The sequence below is a fragment of the Corythoichthys intestinalis genome, chromosome 19 (assembly GCF_030265065.1).
Source record: "Corythoichthys intestinalis isolate RoL2023-P3 chromosome 19, ASM3026506v1, whole genome shotgun sequence".
Classification (NCBI taxonomy): Eukaryota; Metazoa; Chordata; class Actinopteri; order Syngnathiformes; family Syngnathidae; genus Corythoichthys; species Corythoichthys intestinalis.
In genome coordinates, this window is record NC_080413.1 from 17157854 (window position 1) to 17175250 (window position 17397).

At 40.9% G+C, this 17397-nt stretch overlaps 2 protein-coding genes across 6 annotated transcripts in view; one reads left to right on the forward strand and one right to left on the reverse strand.

Moving 5' to 3' along the window:
* slc25a47a (solute carrier family 25 member 47a) overlaps positions 1 to 17397 on the forward strand; it is a 560121-nt gene that overhangs the window by 341034 nt on the left and 201690 nt on the right. For 3 of the 5 annotated variants that reach the window (XM_057822967.1, XM_057822968.1, XM_057822969.1), the window contains 3 exons: positions 9567 to 9672; positions 9773 to 9890; positions 9966 to 10203. The exons of 1 other annotated variant lie outside the window; for it this stretch is intronic. The gene's annotated coding sequence lies outside the window, so the exon portion shown is untranslated. The remainder of the gene's footprint in view (positions 1 to 9566; positions 9673 to 9772; positions 9891 to 9965; positions 10204 to 17397) is intronic. One more of the 5 variants, XM_057822971.1, reaches the window with a different exon arrangement.
* The window catches only part of syndig1l (synapse differentiation inducing 1-like), an 82370-nt gene that overhangs the window by 64047 nt on the left and 926 nt on the right, over positions 1 to 17397 (reverse strand). Inside the window, exon 2 of the mRNA XM_057822976.1 lies at positions 9720 to 10183. The gene's annotated coding sequence lies outside the window, so the exon portion shown is untranslated. The remainder of the gene's footprint in view (positions 1 to 9719; positions 10184 to 17397) is intronic.

Below are 17397 nucleotides of genomic sequence, written 5' to 3' on the forward strand. Positions count from 1 at the left end.
GACGTCTTAATGTCAGCTGGTGTAATATGTACATTTGCCAAGTGCTGTATATTGTTAAATACAAGCCCAACAGCAGACATTTAATTTTCATTTTGGAAGCTCGCCACAATGGTCAATTTCTTGCCAGCGGGTTAACTAGCATCAATCAGATGACAAACGAAGCATCCAAAACAAGCTTAAGCATCTTAATCATCAAAAGGACAATTGAGCTGTTTCCGCCCAAGCCCCCCAATCGACCCCTTCAACCCACGTCACCCCTGACCTTCAACTGATGAATGCGCTTAGCAAATAGAAATGCCAATTGCAGATTAATTCAGGGGGTTACGACCCCAATCGTGCGGTGCTGTTAGCACCAGAGCTGCGCTAATGAGACTGTGTTTATATTGGAGACAACACGAGTACAAACAGCACGTGTCAGTATTACTGTCTAGAAATAACGCTTGATACTTTATCGCTGATAATGTGCAAATTAGTCTTATTAGCCACAATCATAGATTACTGTCTCAGATGTCACAAACAAGCATTAGAGAGGTCACATTTGCATGTATAACTAGATTTCTATAGAAGCCATTATGAATGCTAAAATGTTGATGCTGAACTGAAATGTCATGCAATTAAAGCGGCAAGAAATGTTGAACGTGAGACTAGAAAAATGTATTTAAATAACAAAAGTGCATTCTGCAAATGTATGAATTAATTAGGGGTATGTGTGGAATTTTTTTAATATGAAAAATGCTTCTTTTCTCGTCTTAATCTATTGGGGAAACCGAAATAATATTACTTTTTCCTCTCTAACATATTGCACTATTTCCCTCTCCTTGCCTCCATGAATAAATCACAATTCCCACACATGCCGTTTTCCTGAAAAACAGCCTCAAACAGCCAACAGAACTATCAAGACTCCTCCCAGTTGGTCTTCCCTCCTGACATTGCAGTTTTAGCGCTCACACACGTCCGCAAATAGCTCCAGAGATGCAAACTCATGCAATTCTTTGGTAAAAGTGGATGTGATTTTGCCCTGGAACCGAAATAAAAATGTTTCCTGTCTTTCTGTCTGCCTAGCACGCTGCCACACGCTGGTTCTCCCATCCAAAACGATCACTGACCTAAAAAATGAGGTGTACAGCGCCTACTATACCTTCAACTTCTCTAAATGAAACATCTTTGCTGGAACATTTTGTATGAAATCATGACAGGAATGTAGTGGAAAATTATACAAACATTTCTTCAGTATAGTATAGAAAATATATACAGTGTGGCAAATAGGTATTTAGTCAACCACTAATTGTGCAAGTTCTCCCACTTGAAAATATTAGAGAGGCCTGTATTTGTCAACATGGGTAAACCTCAACCATGAGAGACAGAATGTGGCAAAAAAAACCAAAAATCCCAGTTTGATTTTTAAAGAATTTATTTGCAAATCATGGTGGAAAATAAGTATTTGGTCAATACCAAAAGTTCATCTATACTTTGTTATGTACCATTTCGTGGCAATAACTAAGGCCAAACGTTTTCACAAGCTTTTCAGACACTGTTGCTGGTATTTTGGCCCATTCCTCCATGCAGATCTCCTTTAGAGCAGTGATGTTTTGGGGCTGTCGTTGGGCAACATGGACTTTCAACTACCTTCACAGATTTTTTATGGGGTTGAGATCTGGAGACTGGCTAGGCCACTCCAGGACCTAAAAATGCTTCTTCCGAAGCCACTCCTTTGTTGCCCTGGCTGTGTGTTAGGGATCACTGTCATGCTGAAAGACCCAGCCACGTTTCATCTTCAATGCCGTTGCTGATGGAAGGAGATTTTCACTCAAAATCTCTCAATACATGGCCCCATTCATTATTTCCTTTACACAGATCAGTCGTCCTGGTCCCTTTGCAGAAAAGCAGCCCCAAAGCATGTTTCCACCCTCATGCTTCACAGTGGGTATGGTGTTCCTCGGATGCAATTCAGTATTCCTTCTCCTCCAAACACGAGAACCTGTGTTTCCACCCAAAAGTTCTATTTTGGTTTCATCTGACCATAACACATTCTCCCAGTCCTCCACTGGATCATCCAAATGCTCTCTAGCGCACCGCAGACGGGCCTGGACGTGTACTGGCTTCAGCAGGGGGACACTTACTGATAGTAGCCTTTGTGACTGTGGTCCCAGCTCTCTGTAGGTCATTCACTAGGTCCCCCCGTGTGGTTCTGGGATTTTTGCTTACCATTCTTATTATCATTTTTACGCCACAGGGTGAGATCTTGCATGAAACCCCAGATCGAGGGAGATTATCAGTGGTCTTGTATGTCTTCCATTTTCTAATAATTGCTCCCACAGTTGATTTCTTTACACCAAGCGTTTTACCTATTGCAGATTGTCTTCCCAGCCTGGTGCAGGTCTTCAATTTTGTCTCTGGTGTCCTTCGACAGCTCTTTGGTCTTGGCCATAGTGGAGTTTGGAGTGTGACTGACTGAGGTTGTGTACAGGTGTCTTTTATACCGATAATGAGTTAAAACGGGTGCAATTTATACAGGTAACGAGTGGAGCCCCGTTAGGCCTCGTTAGACCTCTTTGACAGCCAGAAATTTTGCTAGTTTGTAGGTGACCAAATACTTGTTTTCCACTCTAATTTGGAAATAAATTCTTTAAAAATCAAACATTGTGATTTTCTGTTTTTTTCCCCCCACATTCTGTGTCTCATGGTTGAGGTTTACCCATGTTGACAATTACAGGCCTCTCTAATCTTTTCAAGTAGGAGAACTTGCACAATTGGTGGTTGGCTAAATACTTTTTTGCCCCACTGTATGTATGTGTATATATATAATAAATAAATGGTACATACATTTTTGCTGTTTATTTCCCATTTAGTTTTCTTAAATCTTATCCCCATAGTAACTCAATTATGTTGCAAACTGGATAGACAGCCATGAATTGCGCCCACACTGAAACCATGGATACATCAATTCAAGTCGTAATGATGACACCACGTAACCCTGCGACCTCATCGTTATATTGATGAAAAGCTGCTTAATTATGAATGATCCCGAGTGTGCACATTTATTATTCATGCTCATTTAACAAATTGGAAATACAAGGTTATTGGTCCATGCCAATCAAGATTTTTTTTTCATTTTTATTAATAGCAGTGCAATAAGAACCCTTGTAATCCTTAAAGTCCTTATATCTTTTCAAATAAAAAAAAGTTATTTATACTAATAACAGAATCAATGAATATGATACATGATCATCAGAATATCAAATGATTTACATAATATAGCATAGGTGACGCTCTTTTACCTCTACTTGTTGTTATACAACATTGGCTAAGTAACTTTACACACATTTAATATATAAATGAACATGTATTAAGAATACTGTACATTCTTAAATAATTGTAAAAATATGAACTTCAAAAATGCTTTAACAACTACCAATAATATCCATATAGAATAAAAAGAATTAAACACGATTATGAAATTTAGAAACTCAAATGTGGAGATAAACATTTGAGCACCTTTTTATCTCCCCTTGACTTGATATTGTCCAAAAAGGTTAAGAAAATGTAATATAAAAGTTTGGGGATATGGCCTAAAACATATTATTCTGGAACGTTCTCACAGTACTTCTATTGAAATTAAAAGGTCATTAAAAAAAAAAAAAAAATGTCTAAAACTACTTTTGGCTGACCCTATATATTGATTTTTTCCCTAATCTGACTGAATCTAAATCTTTTTCTTTGCCTTTATTTGTGTTTTGCGCCTGGGACTGTAAGTAAACACACTGGGTGGGTGTATGTGCTACGGAGGGAATAACAAATGGGTGAGAAAGCGAAAACAGAATGCATTAGTTCTGTGACTCTCTAGTTGTCTTTGTTGGAACAAAAATGCATGAACCGAACTTATCTGTTTTTGAAAAGTTGACTCTCCAGTTGTGTGTTTCGGAACCAAATTTTCAAAAATCTATGTAGCAACTTACCAGTTTTCAAATATTGATTATCCATTGAAATGACATTCAAAAATCCAGACAAAAAAAAAAACCTAAGATCTTTTTTTTTAGAAGAAAACTAGACAGTTCGAAGTGGATAGATCGCTTAATTGTTTGCTATAAAAAAATAAGTGTGGCAGGAAACGCTGCACAACCAGAAGAGGTGGCAGCACCGTGAGAAAGATTGTGGAGAAGGGCTAATTCCAGAACTTGGGGGACCTGCAGAAACAGTGGACCGAGTCTGTAGTAGAAACATCCAGAGCCACAGTGCACAGGCGTGTGCTGGAAATGGGCTACAGGTGCCGCATTCCCCAGGTCAAGCCACTTTTAAACCTGAAACAGCGGCAGAAGCGCCTGACCTGGGCTACAGAGATGCAGCACTGGACTGTTGCTCAGCGGTCCAAAATACTTTTTTCAGATGGAAGCAAATTTTGCATGTCATTCGGAAACCAAGGTGCCAGAGTTTGGAGGAAAACTGGGGAGAAAGAAATGCCAAAATGCCTAAAGTCCAGTGTAAGTACCCACAGTCAGTGATGGTCTGGGGTGCCATGTCAGCTGCTGGTGTTGGTCTACTGTGTTTTATCAAGGGCAGGGTCAATGCAGCTAGCTTTCAGGAGATTTTTGAGCACTTCATGCTTCCATCTGCTGAAAAGCTTTGTGGAGATGAAAATTTCATTTTTCAGCACGACCTGGCACCTGCTCACAGTGCCAAAACCACTGGTAAATGGTTTACTGACCAGGGCATTACTGTGCTCAATTGGCTTGCCAACTCTCCTGACTTGAACCCCATAGAGAATCTGTGGGATATTGTGAAGAGGAAGTTGAGAGACACCAGACCCTACACTGTGGATGAGCTTAAGGCCGCTATCGAAGCATCCTGGGCCTCCATAACACCTCAGCAGTGCCACAGGCTGATTGCTTCCATGCCATGCCGCATTGAAGCAGTCATTTCTGCAAAAGGATTCCCGACCAAGTATTGAGTGCATAGCTGATATAATTATTTGAAGGTTGAAGTATTAAAAAACACTTTTTTTTGTATTGGTCGGATGAAATATGCTATCTCTCTTTTTTGAGATAGGGATTTTTGTTTTTTCTTGACTTTTTTTTGTCAAAATCATCAATATTAAAACCATAAAAGGCTTGAGCTACTTCAGTTGTGTGTAATGAATCTAAAATAAATGAAAGTCTAATGTTTATCAGTACATTACAGAAAATAATGAACTTTATCACAATATGCTAGTTTTTTTTAGATGGACTAGTATAGCGATGCCTCTGCACTATGAACGCTCATCCATATACACCCGAACTATACGCCATCAAGTGAAATACATCACCACTGTTGGACGAAATGTTGGCTCCGGTAGCATAAAATCCTCAATAATTGCCAAAAAAGCATAACAGCTGAGACCTCCCAGAGGGACCATATTTTGTAAACGTTCGAGTTCGGAAGGAGAACAGGCTGGACGGTGCTACAACACGCTGGACTTTGTAAACGTTCGAGTTCGGAAGGAGAACAGGCTGGACGGTGCTACAACATGCTGGACAGTTTTGGGCCACTTTTATTCAACAAAAACAAAAAGTAACAATCCAACATTCAAAAAACAAACTAAAACATCCTTCATTGGGGTTCACGGCCACACCGTAGAATGCTTTTCCAGTCCTTCCTTGGTGTAGCTACCACAACTCGACTCCTTCTAAGTCACTAAATGCGAAATGACAGACTCGCTGGCGTTAGTAAACAGCCGCCATCTTAAAGCAGTAGACGCCTCCATTAAAATCAACAGTATTAAAAGATCTTCAAATTATTATCAATAGAAGAATTTATAGTAATGCATCGTCGTACCTCCCAGTGTTATTCCAATGGGCATATGTAGCTATTAAGCAGCTACGAACTTTAGGTGGCGCGTTGCCGCCTCCGTTGAAATCAACAGTATTAAATGCATTTTTGTTTAAGAATCTGTTGTGTAACTCGTAGCCGTGAAAATATAGCATCCTAGCCAGACGCTCTCTTCTTTTTCACATTATACGTATACATTCCTACAGTGCCACTCACTGGCCTAATTGGTATTATCACAACATAAATATTGCATGTGTCTGTAAACACAACAGAATAGGTTTTGCAAATAAGGAAACCTTATTATTTAGCCTCATTTACCTCAAATTATAAATAGAAGAATTTATACTAATTCTTCATCATAGCTCCCAGCTAAGGTACATGTATGGCAAAAGAATATGAGTTTTTCTTGTTTGAGTTTGTTTTCTCTGTAAGCTTTTGAAAAATAAACATCTTTGTGAAAGTGCACTCCTGTGGAAAGAAACTTAATCACATTCAAGTTAAAAGACTGATATTTATATATAAGTTAAAAATAGCCCTGTGAGAAGTTAATATAATTTATAAATTTCATATTAATTGTATTATTTATAAATAAAAATAATAAATAATAAAACAATCAATTTTAAATTCATTTAATTAAAAAAATACAGAAGTTGAGACATTAATACAAACTAATAAATTTTTAATCTATACATTTTTTTACCCTTTTTTTTTTTTTTTTACCCTGCCTCATAAAATCGGAATCGGGAATCGTTCGGAACCGGAATCGAAAAATGGAATCTGAATCGGAACCGGAATCGTTCAATTTCAATCGATGCCCATCCCTAATGGTAGGGGTGGGAACCTCTTGCTTTCTCACGATACAATATGATTTGCAATACAAAGCTCAAGATAACGATGATCTCACGATATGGCGATACAACAATTATCCATACATTAGTCAGGAAATCATTCTAGGATATTCTACAAAACAAATAATAAACAGAAAATCAAGCTATCTTCAACATTCTGCTGCAAGCTTTTGTCTAATAGATGTCCATTTAGGACAATCTAACTGGGAGGGTGGCAGAAAATGAACCCCTCCCACTTCAAACGGGCCCCTCCTACTTTTATGGCTGTCATTGGCAGCCAATACCAGGCAACAAGGTAATTTTGGGCCATTTTAGGTCATTACCTGTTGGTTTTCAGTCACTTCCTGTTGATTTTGGGGCATTTTATGGGTCATTTCCTGTTGATTTTGGGTTACAGAACAGTAAGTGACCTGGGAATGAATGGACAGTGACCTGTAAATACTCTGAAAATCGTAAAGAGTGACTATGAATGTTCTGGTTTCCAAATGAACGAATGTTCTTTCGCCCTTCCCAGTTTTAATGGATTGGACGTCGGGCAACATCTATGGGAGCCATAGATTTAACTGAAACATTGTTATGGTGGAAGATTTTAGTAGCAACTTGTTGGTTCTTTTTTTTTTTTTTTTTTTTTTTTTTTTTTTTTAAACATTGACACCTTTCTAAATTGATAAATTGATTTTTAGCATGAGCGTATTGATAACTTTTTAGGGTGCATATATCACGATATATAACCATTTCGATATTTTGTCACATCCCTAGTCCATGTGCTGAACCCCTGTGGCAATCCCTGTGGCACTGGGATGTCACAATTTACTTCCGTAAACACTGCAACACGTGATGACGTGTCACGGTGCACATGCGTGTGATGTCATGGAAGTGTCCCCTTTACCTGTGAGTCGTATAGGTTTGTGCTATATGAGCGGCTAAACATAAATATCGGAATTAACATAAAATCCTAATTGGGCATCACGCCCTGCGGTGGGAACAGAGCCTAAGTGCACTGCAGTGAAAAAACTGTTTTGGTTAAAATAGACAACACCGTCTTTAATGTTGTAGAATCTAATGACTGACAACTCCTAGTGTCAGCACTCCGGCGGGCCGAATGGGCTGAAACGGACAGCGGCCGTTTTGTAAAATCCGTTGATCCAAGTCATACTGACAACACCACATCACGAGGATTTCTTCCGTTGATGGCATTCAAGCGTGTCAGAAAAAAATAAAACAAAAACCACCAACATTTCTACCCTCAAGCAGCACGCAGGGGCACTGACACGAGGCTGGCAGATTAGAGAACATCCTGTTAGCATCCAGGAACGTACTGGGTCGTGGTCACTCCACCCGTCAGCATACTTCAGTCCCATCAGACTGTCAGTCAGCTCCAAGCCGTCTGCCGGCGTCATCCCGCCGCCAATCATTCTACCACCCTTTGACCCCCTCTCCCCCGAGCCGAATATTATCAGCCGGGGGGCCCCTGAGGCCAACGTGGCGAGGCGCACCTGAATACCAATGCGCCGTATCTGTCACCCATGTTTATCAAGCTATTCCATCCTGCTCGACGTCGGCAAATTCATCTCTGTGTGATTTAATTTTGAATGCGGCGACGGCCCGCGCGGCGCATAATAGAAGTCGATGTCTGCTCGTTATTGATGGGCATGCGGCAGGGCTTGGGGTGGAAGATGCAAATTCAGGGCGCATTCGTCATATGGAGCACATGGAAGTTCAATCAGTCAGTCACGGCAACATCTACTACAGTGAATACCTGCTTGTCAGTGGCTCGCTATTCACCTATTCATGTTTTCTTCCTTTGGAATCCATAGTGGTCTACGATGCCATGAGATAATGCCAAAGCCCTTACAAATAGGAATGACCTATGATCCACTGACTATTTTTTGATCATAACCATAACCCCCCAAAATTATCAAGCAACGATTCATAACTTTTTTTGAGCATGAGTTATTCTTAATATGGCCAATTCTAAAGTTTTTCTCCCCGTATTTTAGGGATGGGTGTCTGTTTCTCAAGTTTTACCACTATACGCTGCAGGACCCAGTACTTATCCCCTGCAAATAGCAGGGATTTACGATACTACAACCACGTAAAACGTCATAATCCACTTTTTGAAAATAAGCGACTCCAGAGTTATCACGTAACCCCCACTCTCCATGCACCCTGATCCAAACTAACACCCTTCCGGAACCCTCCCCCAAGCCCCCTGTTGGACGATTTTAAGTGTTCCTTGATGTGTAAATCCTCTAGTGGAAATGGAAGTGTTGAATAATTCAGAGGGAGCTTGCTGTCAATATAACAGGCTGCTGCCAGCCAGCACTGAGGGCCGACCTGTCTCCATGGCTAACTGATTGATGAAACACAATGAATGGTGTTTTTTGTCTGCTACTATTATGTCTGCTGTTTGTTTTGGGGGATTTGCGGAACATTGACTTTACTTTATGTCAACCAAGCTACACCATAAAAGACAACAAAAAAAAAAAAAAATCTACATTGTTCTATATGACTGACAGTTGCCGGTTGGGGCGTGGCTTCATCACGTTCAATGAAGTCGCCCATTGTATCTCTAAGAACTGATTTTTAAAATCTCTAATTTTATCTGTTCATTTTTATTAATCCTACAGATGTGGCAAAGTAGCAAGCAACACTTTTCACTGTAGGGTGTCAAATTTAGAAGACATTTTTTGTTCACCTGACTTGAACTTGGAAGCACAGGTGAAACTGCACAAAATCATTTCAGTGATAGAAATAAATACCTTATCGAGCTCACTGAAATGTTTTGGGTGCATTTTAAAGTACACAAAACGGACATATTTTATCTTTGTTTCACATTATTCATCATCTCCATCATGTCTCTCTCGTTACCTTTCTCTACCTCTCCCCCCACCCCCACGCACACAAACACAAAAGGAGTGTGAATGGTGAAGCAAGTAGAAGTTGTAGTCCATCCATCAGCACCCTCTTCCTCATGACCATTGGCACGTTGCACCTAATTGCACAATTACCTCCCAAAACGGTAACCATTACACTGCCTTATCACTTATTAAATAGCAATTGACCAACCTGTGAGTTCTCGGCAATCCAGATAAAACCCTGGCTTGTGCATCACGCTGCAGGCTGAAGACAAATGCAAAATCTTTGACTTTCCCATGCGGAGGAACGGACGACGTGTCCGGCCGAGATGGTGTGCGTGCGCCCCGGTGGCGGAGCGGCAGCTGCGCTCCCCTCCTCCGCGTAAAGCTCTCTCCCGTGCGCGAACAAAGCTCTCCTCTCCCCCATGAAACACTTTTGTCCCCCCTCCTCCTTCAGAATCGCACCCTGTTAGAACATCATCTCTGCATGAAAGAGAGAAGATGAGTCCACCCAGTCGTCTCCTCCGTCTCCGGTTCACAGTGGATGCGGAGCTGAAGGAAGCAGCGTCCGCTCTCTCTCGTGCGCGCCTTTACTCTCACTGTTTGGATGTGTGGTCGAGGTTAACCATGTGTGGGGTGTGCATGGAGTGGGCGGCTTCTTCTCCTCTTCTCCTGCTGCACCACAAAGACACATGGTAAAAACACACAATAATCACATTTTTGTAATAAGTATTTTTGTAGGTGACGTTATCGGACAGAACATTGGGATTTGTATTTAAAAACAAAATAGATACATAGACTTTTTGATAGGTTTATTATTGAGTCATGTCTAATATTATGACCCTGATGGGTGGCGATGGCAGCCATAAAGGAACAGCTCTCACACAGCATGTTGCAGTGCATCTCTCCAGTGAGAGAAAGGATATGCACATGGAAAAATTTATTGGGCTTGCTAACACTCACAAGGTTTACATTAGTCAAGAAATGTGTAAAATAAAGGTAAATCCTTAAAGATTTGGAATAGTGTTGAGCTTGACATTTTTAAATTTGAATGGTTTAAATCAGTCAAAAATTTGGAAAGTAAATGTTGTAAAATGTTGAATTTCCAAAGCACCAAAGCACATGGTCCCAGGCTTCAACTGGCTTCAACTGGTCTTCAACTGGGACCATGTGCTTTGGTCAGATGAGACCAAGATTGAGCTTTTTGGCAACAAACACTCTAAGTGGGTCTGGCGTGCCACGAAAGATGCGCATGCTGAAAAGCACCTCATACCCACTGTGAAGTATGGGGTTGGGTCAGTGATGCTGTGGGACTGTTTCGCCTCCAAAGGCCCTGGGAACCTTGTTAGGGGGCATGGCATCATGAATGCTTTGAAATACCAGGACATTTTAAATCAAAATCTGTTGCCCTCTGCCCGAAAGCTGAAGATGGGTCGTCACTGGGTCTTTCAGCAAGACGATGACCCTAAACATATGGCCGAATCTACACAGAAATGGTTCACCAGACACAAAATCAAGCTCCTCCCATGGCCATCTCAGTCCCCAGACCTTGTTTTGTTGGCAAAAGGGGGTTGTACAAAGTATTAACACCAGGGTTGCTAATAATTGTGACACACATTATTTGATGTCAAATATTTTTTTTTTTATGTGGGATTTTTCCCCCACTGAATGAATGCACTTGTATTGAAGGTTGGATTTTTCTCTTTTTTTCCCATTAAGGTCCCATTTTATTTGAATTTTAAAAAAATATTAGAAGCTAAAAAAACACATCTTTTTCAGGGGTGCCAATAATTATGGAGGGCACTGTACTTTGTTTTTGTTTTATGAATTTCTTTACCAGTTAAATATATTAAGCTAAAAAACTAAGCACTATGTGGGAAACCAAATGTGGGATTTCCGGCATGAACACCTTAAAGGCCTTTTCACACTAGCGTCAGCCCAGTGTGAAGAGTGGTCCACGGTAAGCGTAAAACAGAAGGAGCTACGTTGCCTGACGTAGACGCTGTCAGGGAGTGAAAAGTGGCAAGCATATTTACTATTGTTCCAAACACCAATGCATTTATTTTTCATTGTAGCACAAGAAAAGAGTGACTTTTCCTATTTCAAGGAGTAGGGAGCATCATAATAGCGGTGTAAAGAGTTTTACTAGTTTTGGTGAGAAGGTGAATCGTTTTTTTTTTTTGGGTTGTTCGTGTACTATACAGTGGTACCTCTACATACGATCACTTCGACACACGATCTTTTCGACATCCGACGTAAAATTTGAGCCGCCATTTGTTTCTACATCCGACGAGTTGCTCGAAATACGACGACATGACAGCACTGCAAACGAACGCACGGTGGATTTTCTTGTGTGAGAAATCAACACAGTTTTCAAAAAAAGTTGATACAGTTGGAGAAACAAGGAAAAAAGTGATGCTTACCTTTGAAATGAAGATGCAAGTTATAGAAAAATATGAGCTTGGGGTGCGCGTCCCTGAACTGGCTCAACAATACAGCTCCGTGGTCCTCTTCCGACCACCGTTCGCCACTATTTATAAGTTAAGGTGACAGTTATCATTGTGGTAACATTGCCAAGGAAATCGCCAGCTTCGTCACGTTTTTATCATTTATTTAAGAACTTATCCAACACAAAACGCCCATTGTCTTAAGCAGTTGACTGCTCTCAAGAAAACGAAAGTATTATCTCTACCGCACCGACCTATCTCACTGAGACGTCAGCTTCGCGGTGCGTTCAGGGACAGTAAAAAGTGTCCGCCATATTAGAATCCGCTTTGTTACATTATTTACAGGAATAATTATTAATTATTCTTATTATTATTATATTATTCTGAATTATGTATTCATAACTTATTTGTTTTTCTATGTTTAATTGCCATTTGTAACAGTGCCAGCAGTATTTATTAAGAATTTAGTGTATGTTTTTAGGCTTTGGAACGAATTAATGGAATTATAATGTATTCCTATGGGGAAATCCTGCTCGACATACGACCATTTCGACTTACAAACAAGGTCCTGGAACGAATTAAATTCGTATGTAGAGGTACCACTGTATTTCCACATAAATGCACAACGAGGTACCATTTACCTTAGCAAGGAGAGGTATGAGAGTCATTTTTCGTCCCAGAGCTCGCGAAACCTAACAAAAGCTTATTTATCAAAGTTTCGTCAGCCGTGATTTGTATATTTCCTTCCACCTAAACAGCCTGATAGCGCAGATATAGGATGCGTTGTTGACGACAGCGCGGCGGGGCTCTATTTTGGGCCCCGCCTCTCAGCGCAAATTCATTCAAACTTGTCGTTCGCCCAAGACGGCCGTCTACATCTCACTTTCGTCAGTCCGCTCCCACATACACATTGAATGGGTTGCTGCTGAGCCCTTCACACTAGATTGCCGCTAGTTTAAAACGGCCTAAAATGTCGGATGCCTTTTTCAATAAGAGTGTAATGGGTCACGAGGATGTATTGAAGCGTTTCAGTTTAGCATTTTCGGTTCGATTCACTTACCTACCGTTTCGGTTTTGCTTTAATATTTTTCCCCATTAAATTTATTATTAGCGCGAAGTGCAGAACTCACTGAGAGTTTCCATGCAAACGCTTAGAGTACCCAATCGCGCCATTTTATTTTCATTTGTCGCTGATGAGCTGTGAGACTGAAAAAAATGCCTATTAAAAAAAAAACTATGCTGCTGTATTATTTCAAAACAGGTTTGGGATTATGGAAAATTTTATTGTAAATTTTTCATATCTGGGCATTAGTTTTGCTGTGAAATTTCCCCTTCAAAGTTAGAACAGTGTAAATCTGTCTTTAAAAAATTGTGGTTCATTAGGGCTTTTGTTTTGAAATTTTGAAACAACCAAAAAAAAAAAAAAACTGCAAAAAAGAGCTGAATAATTAAAAGAACAGTTTGTATATGTTGGTAAATGTGGAAATTGCATCGCCGTGATAATACGGAATTAATTAAAGTCTGGCTGATATCTTTAGATATCTCCTTTTTGTTAACATGTTGAACGGCTAGGACTGTATTTTAAATTGTTTTAATTCGTTTACCCCTTTCAGGGACAGTCATGACAGTGTATAATTCAGTTCTACTGATGGCGCTAGACGTCCATCCATTTTGATTAGGACGGGCGAGCCCCTCCTAATCAAAATGGATTGGACATCAGTGGCAGACATTGAGTTAAATGAGTGCCCATTAAGGTAAAAGAAAGTCATAATTTGTGCATAAAAGGGTTAAAATAGTTAAACAGTGATCAAGTGAAGTGTTGCTAATTAATTTGCGTATCGCTTCTGAAAATTTCAGTTCCTTAAACCCTGTTTCTGTTGGCTAATCTTTTGCCAAGTTTTGGTTTACCAGACATGGATTTTCCAAAATAGTTTTAGCAAAGCTCCTGAAGTAATATAGTGAAGGCATGACAGAGCGGGGGACACTTTTCCATAAAAGGTCAGAGAAGTTTTTCTTTTTTTCCCCCCCTCTCCAAATCTGCAGGATTATCATCCCTTGAGAAAGTGGTGTAATTACGTTGTGCACTTGCTTGTTTGGGTTGCAAAATCTCTTACAGAGCAGTTGTTTATGTTTGCCCGACTCGTAAATCATGTGCTGATTGCCCTCATTAAAATGCAGAAAAACTACTTAAAGCATTGAGAGCTGATTCGTCATTGTAAAAAAAATGTTTGGTTGTGGTTCCACAGAAAAATGTGAAATAATCAGAACATTGTGCACTAATTGTACACCAGGTGCTAAATGATCAATTCATGTTATTTTACATATACCTTAACTACCTTAGCACTTTTTCTTGCTTGTGTGGCGCAGTCCTGCATTATAATTTTCAGGACGCTGTATCATTACAGATTCGTTCAGCAGAATAAATCGCCTTTCATGGGGCTTCAATATGCCTAAAAAAGTACCCATTTTTTAAAAGCATTTGTACCTCGGGGAACATATTAGGATTTATATGGTAATTTCCAGGGTCTCTGTATCGCAGATTTTCACACATCCCTTGTGACTGCAGTGAATTGTTCTGTTGTTGTCAGTCCTTCATATTCAATAGTATTACCTTGTACTGTGGGAACAACGCAATTGGTCAGAATGACCCAAGGTCAACCAATAAAACAAACTCACCTAATATCATAAATGGTTACAATCTTACTCGTTGAGTACATGGGCAGCCTGAATGAGGCATCCTGCTTTTAAAGGCTGATTTTTGCGCATTCGAAGTTCTGCGTCAAAAGAACGCGTTGCTTTTAGGGCTGTCAAATGTGTCGCGTTAACGGGCGGTAATTAATGTTTTAAATTAATCACGTTAAAATATTTAACGTAATTAACGCATGCGCGGCACGACCCACTCACGCATTGCCGCAAACAGCCTACAACGGCGCCGTTTTACTTATAAACAGAGCTAATAGGCAGCGTCAAGTGAGTGATGTAGAAACAAGCATTCATTTGGGCCTTGCTTTTAATTGTCAAAAGCTTCATCATCTCCCCCACAACAACTAAAAAATATGTATTGCACGTATTGCACTCAACGCAGAGAAGATATAGCATTTGCAGCCACCACTTTTCCCTCATCACAAACTCTCATAAAGATGGATTTTTTGAGTCTTTCTTTTGTGGTGACCACTGCCTCGTGGTGTAGTTCGCCTGGGGAACTTGTGTCCCTGGGGGGGAACTGGTTTGGCTGTGTACGTTTCCGGCTGAGTCACGGGACACTGGAGGGTGCGGGAAACGCAAGCGTCCGAGCACGGCGGCGCGGGCTCTGCTGGGCGAGCAGCACGGACTCAACGGCATCGTCCGCTGCACTGGTGGTCCCGGTCGTTCTGCTCCATCGTCCAGCGCCTGGCATCCCGGGCATCCTCCCGGTTGTTCTGCTCGGTCGTCCGCCGCCTGGCCTCCTGGACCTCCATTCGGTCGTCTTCCGCCGGCGCCCCGGCCGTGCAACCCGGCCGTTCGTTCCGTTGAATCGGGTTGCAGGTCTTACCAATTGCGCTACTGCCCTCCAGTCGCCAGTTTTATTGCTTTAAAATGGATTTTAAGCATTGTGCTTTGGAGTTAAATTGAATACGAACCTACATTTGTTTCTTGTGAAAAAAAAATGTAAAAGAAGTATAAATACGTCTTTGGGACGCTGAAACTATTAAACATAGAACGTATCTATACGTTTTTGGGAACAAATGAGTTAAGGAACTAAGTTAAAGTGAGGGGAGTGGCTACATTTAGTCAGTCCCTCATTCTGTCGATAGAAAAGTAGTGCTTTGCCACAGTCTCGTGGTCTTTAATTGCAAATATTAATGTTTGAGGTGAATTGGGGGGAACAATTTTCACTACTCGCGTAATGGCTCAGTCCCTTGTACTTGTAATTTCAAAGATGTTCCAAGTTGACATTCAGATTGATTGACTGATTTGAGCTTGAGCCAGACTTGAAAGGTTTTAATGCATCTTGTTTCAGTGAAAGGACTTGAAAGGCAGGCCTGATATCTCGCTTCATTATCTGATTTTGACATCTACTGGAACGACACATACAGTAAAGTAGCACAATGTTGTCATTGTGGTCTTTGAAGAGGAGTTGCCAAGGGAATTTTGGGATTGATGCCGCCTTCCTTTCAAATAATGTCGGGAGAAGTGGCACAGGACTTTACAAGTGTCAAACTAAGGCCAATTGTGTAAGTTGAAATCTTGAAGGCTAAAGTTATACAGTGGGGCAAATAAGTATTTAGTCAACCACTCATTGGGCAAGTTCTCCCACTTGAAAATATTAAAGAGGCCTGTAATTGTCAACATGGGTAAACCTCAACCATGAGGGACGGAATGTGGAAAACCCCCTCAGAAAATCACATTGTTTGATATTTAAAGAATTTATTTCCAAATTTGACTGGAAAATAAGTATTTGGTCACCTACAAAACAAGCAAAATTTCTGGCTGTCAAAGAGGTCTAACTTCTAACGAGGTCTAACTAGGCTCCACTCATTACCTGTATTAATGGCACCTGTTTTAACTCATTATCGGTATAAAAGACACCTGTCCACAATCTTGGTCAGTCACACTCCAAACTCCACTATGGCCAAGACCAAAGAGCTGTCGAAGGACACCAGAGACAAAATTGTAGACCTGCACCAGGCTGGGAAGACTGAATCTGCAATAGGTAAAACGCTTGGTGTAAAGAAATCAATTGTGGGAGCAATTATTAGAAAATGGAAGACATACAAGACCACTGATAATCTCCCTCGATCTGGGGCTCCATGCAAGAGCTCACCCCGTGGCGTCAAAATGATAACAAGAACGGTGAGCAAAAATCCCAGAACCACACTTTGGGACCTAGTGAATGACCTACAGAGAGCTGGGACCATAGTAACAAAGGCTACTATCAGTAACACAATGCGCTGCCAGGGACTCAAATCCTGCACTGCCAGACGTGTCCCCCTGCTGAAGCCAGTACACGTCCAGGCCCGTTTGCGGTTCACTAGAGAGCATTTGGATGATCCAGAAGAGGACTGGGAGAATGTGTTATGGTCAGATGAAACCAAAAAAGAACTTTTTGGTAGAAACACAGGTTCTCGTGGTTGGAGGAGAACGAATACTGAATTGCATCCGAAGAACACCTTACCCACTGTGAAGCATGGGGGTGGAAACATCATGCTTTGTGGCTGTTTTTCTGCAAAGGGACCAGGACGACTGATCTGTGTAAAGGAAAGAATGAATGGGGCCATGTATCGAGAGATTTTGAGTGAAAATCTCCTTCCATCAGCAAGGGCATTGAAGATGAGACGTGGCTGGGTCTTTCAGCATGACAATGATCCCAAACACACAGCAAGGGCAACAATGGAGTGGCTTCGTAAGAACTATTTCAAGGTCCTGGAGTGGCCTAGCCAGTCTCCAGATCCCAACCCCATA